This window comes from Dipodomys spectabilis, unplaced genomic scaffold (assembly GCF_019054845.1).
Source record: "Dipodomys spectabilis isolate Male_0828 unplaced genomic scaffold, ASM1905484v1 ptg000073l, whole genome shotgun sequence".
NCBI classification, from domain to species: Eukaryota; Metazoa; Chordata; class Mammalia; order Rodentia; family Heteromyidae; genus Dipodomys; species Dipodomys spectabilis.
In genome coordinates this window covers 449,402-457,956 of record NW_024870750.1, presented here as the reverse complement: position 1 = coordinate 457,956, position 8,555 = coordinate 449,402, and positions in this window count along the sequence as shown.

Sequence of the window (8,555 nt, the reverse complement as noted above, 5' to 3'; positions counted from 1 at the left end):
TCTCACAGACTTTCCTGCCCGGGCTGGCTTTGAACCATGATCCTCAGATCTTAGCCTCCTGTGTAGCTAGGATTACAGGAGTGAGCCACTGGTACCTGGCTTCATCGAGTGTTTTTATCTTGTGTTAAATTATATTTTACCACTTAAGTTGTTGAGTACTATTTCCATATAATGTCATATCATGTTTGGAGAATATATTAGACAATAAAGTTAGATATATTGAATATTGAGACGGGCAGGCACACTGAATTTAAGTTATATGAGTCTGAATTACATGACTATGTTACGAAGATTGTTAAAGTCTCCAAATGATGTATTCTTTTGAATAAAGTTAAGATTCAATTATATAAGAATGTTGAACTTCCAGTGGATGTTGGCTCCAGAATAATAGTCATTTTATCACTTGTTTAAATATTATATGTGTACTTCTAAAAAACAAATACTTGATAATAACCTCAAAGCACTCTCTGAGATTAGATAAACTCTAGATTGAGGCCCAACTATCCACATCTTTTCTGTCCTTAAAAAAAAAAAAGTGAATAAAATTTGAAAGGATTGATGGCTCATGCCTGTCTAGCTTTACAGGAATTTAAGATCAGGAGGATTGAGGTTTGACTCTATCTCCAATTAACCATCAAAATGCTGGGCTGGAGATGTGGCTCAAGTAATACCTGACAGTCAAGCATGCAAACAGAGCTATTGCATGGCCTCAAATTCAAGCCACAATACCAGCACAAAATAATTTTGTACAAAATAGTTTTTCCATGCCAGATTATTTTCAAAAGCCTTATTATATTAAACTAGATTTCTAGGAGTTGCAGACAAAGGAATTTTGCCAACACTGAATACTAGTATTTAAAGTATTGCCTAGCTTGATTGATCAAAATAGTGATCTCTATATTTAAAATTTATTTTTATTTGATTGTTAGAGTGTTGACCTTTTTTTTTTTTTTTTTTTTTGTCATGGGGGCCTGAACTCAGAGCCTGGGTGCTGTCCCTGAGATTTTTTGCTCAAGGTGAGTGCTCTACCAGTTTGAGCCACAGCTCCACTTCTAGTTTTCTGATGGTTAATTGGAAGTAAGAATCTCATGGACTTTTTTGTCCAGGCTGGCTTCAAACCATGATCCTTAGATCTCAGCCTCCTGAGTAGCTATGATTACAGGCATAAGCCACTGGTGCCCAGCTTTAAAACATATTTTTGTTAAGCAATCGCAGCTGTAAATTGTTTGAACCTTTCCTTTGTCTATTCATCATTTGTGATTTTAGTAATATTACGATTCATGTGAATTCCTCATGTGCTCATTAATCCTTCATCTGTTTTGCTGAAAATATTTTAGTTCTGTTTTTATTTTGGTAATTTTTTTGTTTATATATTTTTCCTGCTGGTACCTTGATTTTGAACATTCCAACCTCCTGAACTGTGAGATATGTGTTCTTTCTAAGCTACTCAATGTGTGGCTTTTTGTTATGGCAGCTTGGGTAGACTAGAGCAGTAGAAAATCTTTTCATGATCCTGAATAGCTTTCTACTTCTGTTTAGGAAGGGAGGGAGGCTCCCTTGGGGGAGTGGCTACTTTAGTTCTGCTTAAACATAGTTTGGACCTAATCATATCATCTGTTATTTATGGTTTCCACTTAATTCTGAATTTGTCATACTCCTGGATCCTGTTGACTGCTTTCTCTGTATATCTCTCTCCTTGTTCCTTGCCCTCAGTGCTGTGTTTCCTTGTAAGTCTCACATTCAAATGTTCAAGAGATAAATAATTCATGGGGTCTATTGTGATTGGAGAGGTGGAAGATCAATTAAATCACTGTCAATACTGCTGTCATTCAGTGGGTTCCTGAGAACCTGGGACTTCCTTGATGGCCCAAACACAGCCTGTGATAGGATGCTGTGGCTGCCTGGCCTGTGTTCCTTAGAAGAGGCTATGAGTCTGGAAGCCTTGGAAACATGGTCAATTTCTCTTTGAGTCAGTGAAGATCTGAACATGCCCCCAGATTTCTTTCTGAGTATCAATATAAAACCTTTTCCTATGCATAATTTTCCACTTGGGTTCAGAACTTTGTCTTCTCTTTTTCCTCTTTCCTTTGCATTGCAGTTTTGTTTTTTCAAACATCACCATGTTGGAATTTTCAAGCCTTTGGGAACCTTTCATATGGCCCAGGCTAACCTTGAAAGTATGATTCTGCCTCATCCTTCCCAATGCTAGAATTGGAGGTGGGTACGACCATGCGTAACAGATGTTAGGTTATGGCCTAAATGTTAAAATTCAGTTAACTTCAGGGCTGAAATTCAGTCTTTCAAACCCATGCTTACAGAAGACTTTGCATTCTTTTTTTGGGTCCGGTTGTGGGGCCTGAACTCTGGGCCTGGGCTCTGTCCCTCAGCTCTTCAGCTCAAGGCTAGCGCTCTACCACTTGAGCCACAGCGCCACTTCCAGCTTTTTTCTTTTTGCTTATGTGGTGCTGAGGAATCGAACCAGGGCCTCATGCATTTGCAAGGCAAGCGCTCTACCACTGAGCCATCTTCCCAGCCCCAGACTTTGCATTCTTGTTGTACTGGGTAGACTTCTATCCAGTAGGTTAATTTAAACCCAGAAATTGGTGCATGATGATTATAGACCGAGTCTCCTAATATGGCTTCAGCTTCCTGTATGGGATCAGGAATCTTACATAAAGACAACCTTTCAAAAACACCAAAGTAATCAAATTAATTTTATGTGGATACACTAGAACACTTCAGTAGCATTAGCAGACTGAACATGCCATTAGCAAGACTGAATTGTCACACAATTGGTTTATGAAGTGATAGGCAAGGCACAAAGGCAGCCTGGATGCCTTCTAGGAGTATCATGAGGATTAAACGAGATAATATATTTGAGATGCCCACCAACACTAGTACTTCAAGGGGAGGGAGGATAGACCAGGAACCAGTGGTTCACACCTATTGTCCCAGATACTCAGGAAGCTGAGAGAGGAAGGATCATGATTTGAGGCCAGTTTGAGTAGAAAAATTTGTGAGACCCTTTCTCAAATATAATCAGCAAATATAAGGTTAGAGGTATGTGGTTCAAGTGGTATAACACCTTCCCCCCAGTTCTTCACTCCACAAGGAAGGTGAACAGGCCCTTTGGACTGTTTTGCCTTGAGAATTTTTGCGGGCAAGACAGAAAGAAGTCATCTGAGAACACAAGCTTTTCTTGCCCTTTGCTCCCCTCACTAGATGTGTCACAGGAAGGAGAATGGCGAATGAAGGCTTGTAGGATCCAGGAGACAAAGGAGAGAAAGGCTTGTCTCCTAAACTGGGTAGGGATCAAAGAGAGTCAGGTGTCTTACAGGCAGTAGGGAAAAGTACCTTGGTCCCTACAGGGCCAGGGACGGGAGCGGCATAATGGAGAGTTTGGCCTTCAGTGGCTGGAGCAAACAAGAGTTCTCAATCTTGGCAAAGATTCTAACACTGTCAGTTTTACTGCTGTGACCACATACAAGATCATTTCCAAGACTCTAATGCAACTCTCAGAAAGGAGTCACCCATCATGTCTGAGACAGTGATGACTTATAAGAGAACTGGAATTAGAATAAAACGATTTAAGCATGATAAAGAACACAGCACCTTCTCCATGACCCAGCTGTTTCACACCTCAGTATTTGCCTAAGAGAAATGAAAATATGCTGTCATGGGGGAAAAATAAGACTGTGCAAGAATATATCTTTAATAGCCCCAGACTGGAAAGAATCCAGATTTATATTCACACAGTGGAATATTACAGAACAATAAGCAGGAATGAACTACCATTATAGCAACATGGGTGAATCTGAAATATGCTGACTGAAGATGCCATACATATTACAGTTTTTTATCATATCAGGAATTCTAGAAAGGATAAATCTAATGACAGGAAAAATATCAGTTTACCTTATACATTGGGAAAATCATCTATGGAACTTTTTTTTTTTTTTTTTTTTTGTCGGTCGTGGGGCTTGAACTCTGGGCCTGGGCGCTGTCCCTCAGCTCTTCAGCTCAAGGCAAGCGCTCTACCACTTGAGCTACAGCGCCACTTCCCTATGGAACTTTTTTAGGATGTTTAAATGTTGAACATTTTGATTGTGGATGGTTACCTGAGTGGTTTTATGTAAACTCATTGGTTATAACCTGAAAATAAATTAGTACATTTCACATAAATCATTCCTTAATGAAGTTGATTTTTTTTTTTTTTTTAATTTGGTTGGTAGTGGGGCTTAAACTCTGGACCTGAGCAGCATCCCTCAGCTCTTCAGCTCAAAGTGAGCATTTTACCACTTGAGCCACAGCGCCACTTCTGGTTTTCTGGTGGTTAATTGGAGATAAGAGTTTCATGGAGTTTGCTGTGCAGGCTGGCTTTGAATCATGATTCTCAGATCTCAGCCTCCTGAGTAGCTAGGATTATAGGCGTGAGTCACTGGGCCCTCGACATGAAGTTGATTTTTTTGTTGTTGATGTTGTTGTTGTTGTTGCCCGTCCTGGGACTTGAACTCTGGACCTGAGCGCTGTCCCTGCACTTCTTTTGCTCAAGGTGCGTGCTCTACACTTAAGGTGCCACTTCTGGATTTCTGGAGTAATTTATTGGATATAAGAATCTCTCAGACTTTCCTGCCTGGGCTGGCTTTGAACTGTGATCCTCAGAGCTCAGGCTCCTGAACAGCTAGGATTACAGGCATGAGGCACTGGCACCTGCATGAAGTTGACTTTAAGACTCAGTAACTTGCTCTTACCTTTAGTTTATTTATTTATTTTTGGGTCCGGTCACGGGGCCTGAACTCTGGGCCTGGGTGCTGTCCCTCAGCTCTTCAGCTCAAGGCTAGCGCTCTACCACTTGAGCCACAGCACCACTTCCGGCTTTTTTCTTTTTGCTTATGTGGTGCTGAGGAATCAAACCCAGGGCCTCATGCATGCAAGGCAAGCACTCTACCACTGAGCCACCTTCCCAGCCCTTGCTCTTACCTTTAGCAATATGGAGGACTCCTAAAGGAAAGGGAAGAAAAAACAACACAAAAACAGAAGTGATGTTAGTTTTGAGCCCCAAACAAAATCCAAACAAATTAGCTACAAAAAAATAAATATCAGCTGGATACTGGTGGCTCATACCTGCAATCTTAGCTATGCAGGAGGCTGAGATCTGAGGATTGCAATTCAAAACCAGCTTGGAAAGGAAAGTCCATGAGTCTCTTATCTCCAATTAATCACAAGAAAGTCAGAAGTGGAGCTGTGTGGCTCAAGTGGTAGAGTGCTAGCCTTTAGCAAAAGAAGCTCAAGGATAGTGCCTAGGCCCTGAGTTCAAGCCCCAGGACTGGCACCAAAAACCAAACCAAACCAAAACAAACAAACAAATAAACAAATAAATCTCATCTGATTCCACTTAGTGAAGTTCAAGAATAGGCAAAAATATATGTTGGGGGGGACGGGGAGGATTGGGTGGGGGGAGTTGGAGGGGGATGGGAAGGGATGGGAAGGGGAGACAAAGGAAGAGGCGACAATGCTTGGTAAGAAATGTACTCATTACCTTGCCCATGTAATTGTAACTCCTCTGTTCAGTATTTTCACAAAAAAAATATATATATATATGTTCTGTGCTGAGTAGCAAAACATTATTACTTCATGGGAGTCAGCCATGGGGGAACTTTATGATGCTCTCTGCTTTGTTTGGGAAGGGGTTTTACATAGCTGTTTGCATATAATGAAATTCCTTGAATTGTACACTTAGTAAGGTCTGTATTTTTATCACCTTTAAACTTTATGAAAACTTTATAAAAAAGACTGAAAACTTTATAAAAAAGACATAAACATAAGAATAAAGAGACATTTTTGCCCACATGATTGTTGCCTGAGTCATTTCTGAACCTTAATTCCTTTCATAATTGTGAAACTGGCACTCCTAGGGCAAAGGCCAATGTGGATGACATGGCCGTTTGATACTGAAAAACCACATCTGGTACATAGCCCAATGCTTTCCATATCTGCATGTAGCCTGACAGTTTAGACATGTACACAGTGAGCAGAAATAACAACAAAATAGCCAGCTCTGCTACATAAAGAACAAATGAGAGTTTGACTTGGCTATAGAGGGATATGCGTTGTCTTTTCCCAAGACCTTGAGCCAGAAAAATCTCCTGCTCTGAGCATATAGGTGTGGTTTTTGAGGCATCCCACCCTTTTGTTTTGTTTTTTTGTTGGTTGTGGGGCTTGAACTCTGGGCCTGGGTGCTGTCCCTGAGCTCTTCACCTCAAGATGAGTGCTCTATCACTTGAGCCACAGTGCCACTTGCGTTTTTTCTGGTGGTTAATTGTAGATAAGAGTCTCTTCGACTTTCCTGCCCAGGCTGGCTTTGAACTGTGATCCTCAGATCTCAGCCTCCTGAGTAGCTAGGATTACAGGTGTGACCCACCGGCATCCAGCTACCACACCCTTTTTGTTATTCATGCCCTTCTTTTTCAACTTCACAGATACTTTTTACAAGGCTTATGCCTTGGGCACATGACCAAGTCCCATATCCCATTTTCAATCCCCCATAATTCTCCACTGGATTGATTCTTTCCCAAATATTCAAAGCTCTTTATTGGACTACGTGTCTGTAGGAGTCTTCCTCCCTGGAGTCTTCCATCTTGGAAGAGCCTTATTCAAGGCAAGTCCCCATCCTCCCAAAGCATGTGGGCTCCATCTGGTACTGATAACTGGGATGTCATACTCTTCATTGTTTCCTTTTTATGCTACCTACCACTCCATTTTAATATCTTACTCCATTCTCCCCATGGAGTAAGTGTCCATCATGAGCCTCCTGGGCCAAAGAACAAGGTTTACCTCTTTGTGTGACCTAGACTGGGTGCTGAGTGGGTGCTAAAGATGACTCCCACCTGGATCATCTGTGGGTGAAGGGTACCATGCTGTCAGTTGACAGTCCTCCACAGACACTGGTGACAAGAAGAAAACCAGAAGGCAAATCAAGAGGGGCTGCCAAGTGATTCCTTGGATTGCAGCAAAACAGTGCGTGTTCCTACAGAGGCCTGCAAGTATTTATTTATTTATGGTTCTGGGGTTTGAATTCTGGGCCTAGGTGCTGTCTCTGAGCTTCTTTTGCTCAAGGCAGGCTTTGTACCTCTTGAGTCACAGTGCCACTTCTGGCTTTTTGAATAGGTTATTGAAGGTAAGAGTCTCACAAAGTTTGCTGCCCAGGCTGGCTTTGAATATCAATTCTCAGATCTCAGCCTTTTGAGTAGGTAGGATTACAGGCATGAGCCATAGGTGTCTTGCTACGCCTGTGACTTTTTAAAGTGTAACACTCTCCTAACTGCTTAGCAACTCCTTTCCTTATTCTTCAATATTTGTTTTATCTAGCCTAGTGCCTTTTGATCTTTTTCTCAGCCTAGGTGTTATGTATTGGTGGGCTTTGTTTTCCAGGCCTCAAGTCCCTGACTTGGGCTTAGCTGTCTGGATTGGGAGCATGGTAATATAGACGCAAGTGGGTAGAAATACAGTTTAAACAAAGCAATTTGTAGGGAAAAGGGGAATAAGAAAGAGAGGAGAGAAAAGATGCAAAAGAGAATGAATGCCTAAGCTTAGTACTGCTTTGCAATACTATTCAGCCCCATCTGTATGTAAAAACAGAAACAGGAATTTAATTCAGTTTGTACTGCAAAAGGAATCTTAGGGACTGAAAGAGTTAATGCAAATTCCAAATTATACTAGGAATTCTTTGGTCATGGAAGGTATGTATATAGGTTACTTGTGATTTGTAATGGTCCTCCAAAATGTCAAGTAAACCCATTATTTCCTTACTGTTTGTCTCTGGTTGGTTGATTTAATTGGCTCTTTGCCCTCCCTCAAATAGATGCAACCTCCAATGGGTTACAGCTGTATAATATTGTGCTCTATAATGGGTTGATTTATTTGTCTCTTTCCCCTCATCCAAATGTGCATATCCTTCAATAGGTTATGGCTGTGTAATATTGTCTAATGCAGTTCTCTCTGGTGTTCTCTTTATCTGTCACGATAGAACTATGCTATCTCTCTACATTAGTATCTACAACAGCTGTGAGTCACATGAGGACAGTGAATAAATGTAATGACTACTATCACTGAGGAGTTGAGTCTTTGAATTTATTTAGACAGTCACACATGACTCGTGGCTCCTATGTTAGATAGCACATATCTAAAGTTAACTCTGACCTGTGTGCTCTGGTAATATGGGAAGGTGGCTTTACAATAATATAGCTTGTTTGTGTGAATCAGTCAGCATTTCACCTGGCATGGAATAAACATTTGTTGAAATACCTAAAGTGCTACCCTTGAGAGAAGAGGAGGAACATGATGTTTTTATGTAGCAGCAGTAATGGGAATAGGAAGAGACAAGATTCCCCTTACAAATTCCATTTACCTTCTCTAACTATGAGCATCCCCTTCAAGTGAAGGATGGGACCCTGGGAGACAGTTTTATTCTGTGAGACAAGGTACTAGTCATAGTTTCTAGGCAAAGGAAGGATACATTTGCAGTGAAAGTGAAAAAAAAAAAGCTTGTTGCCAAG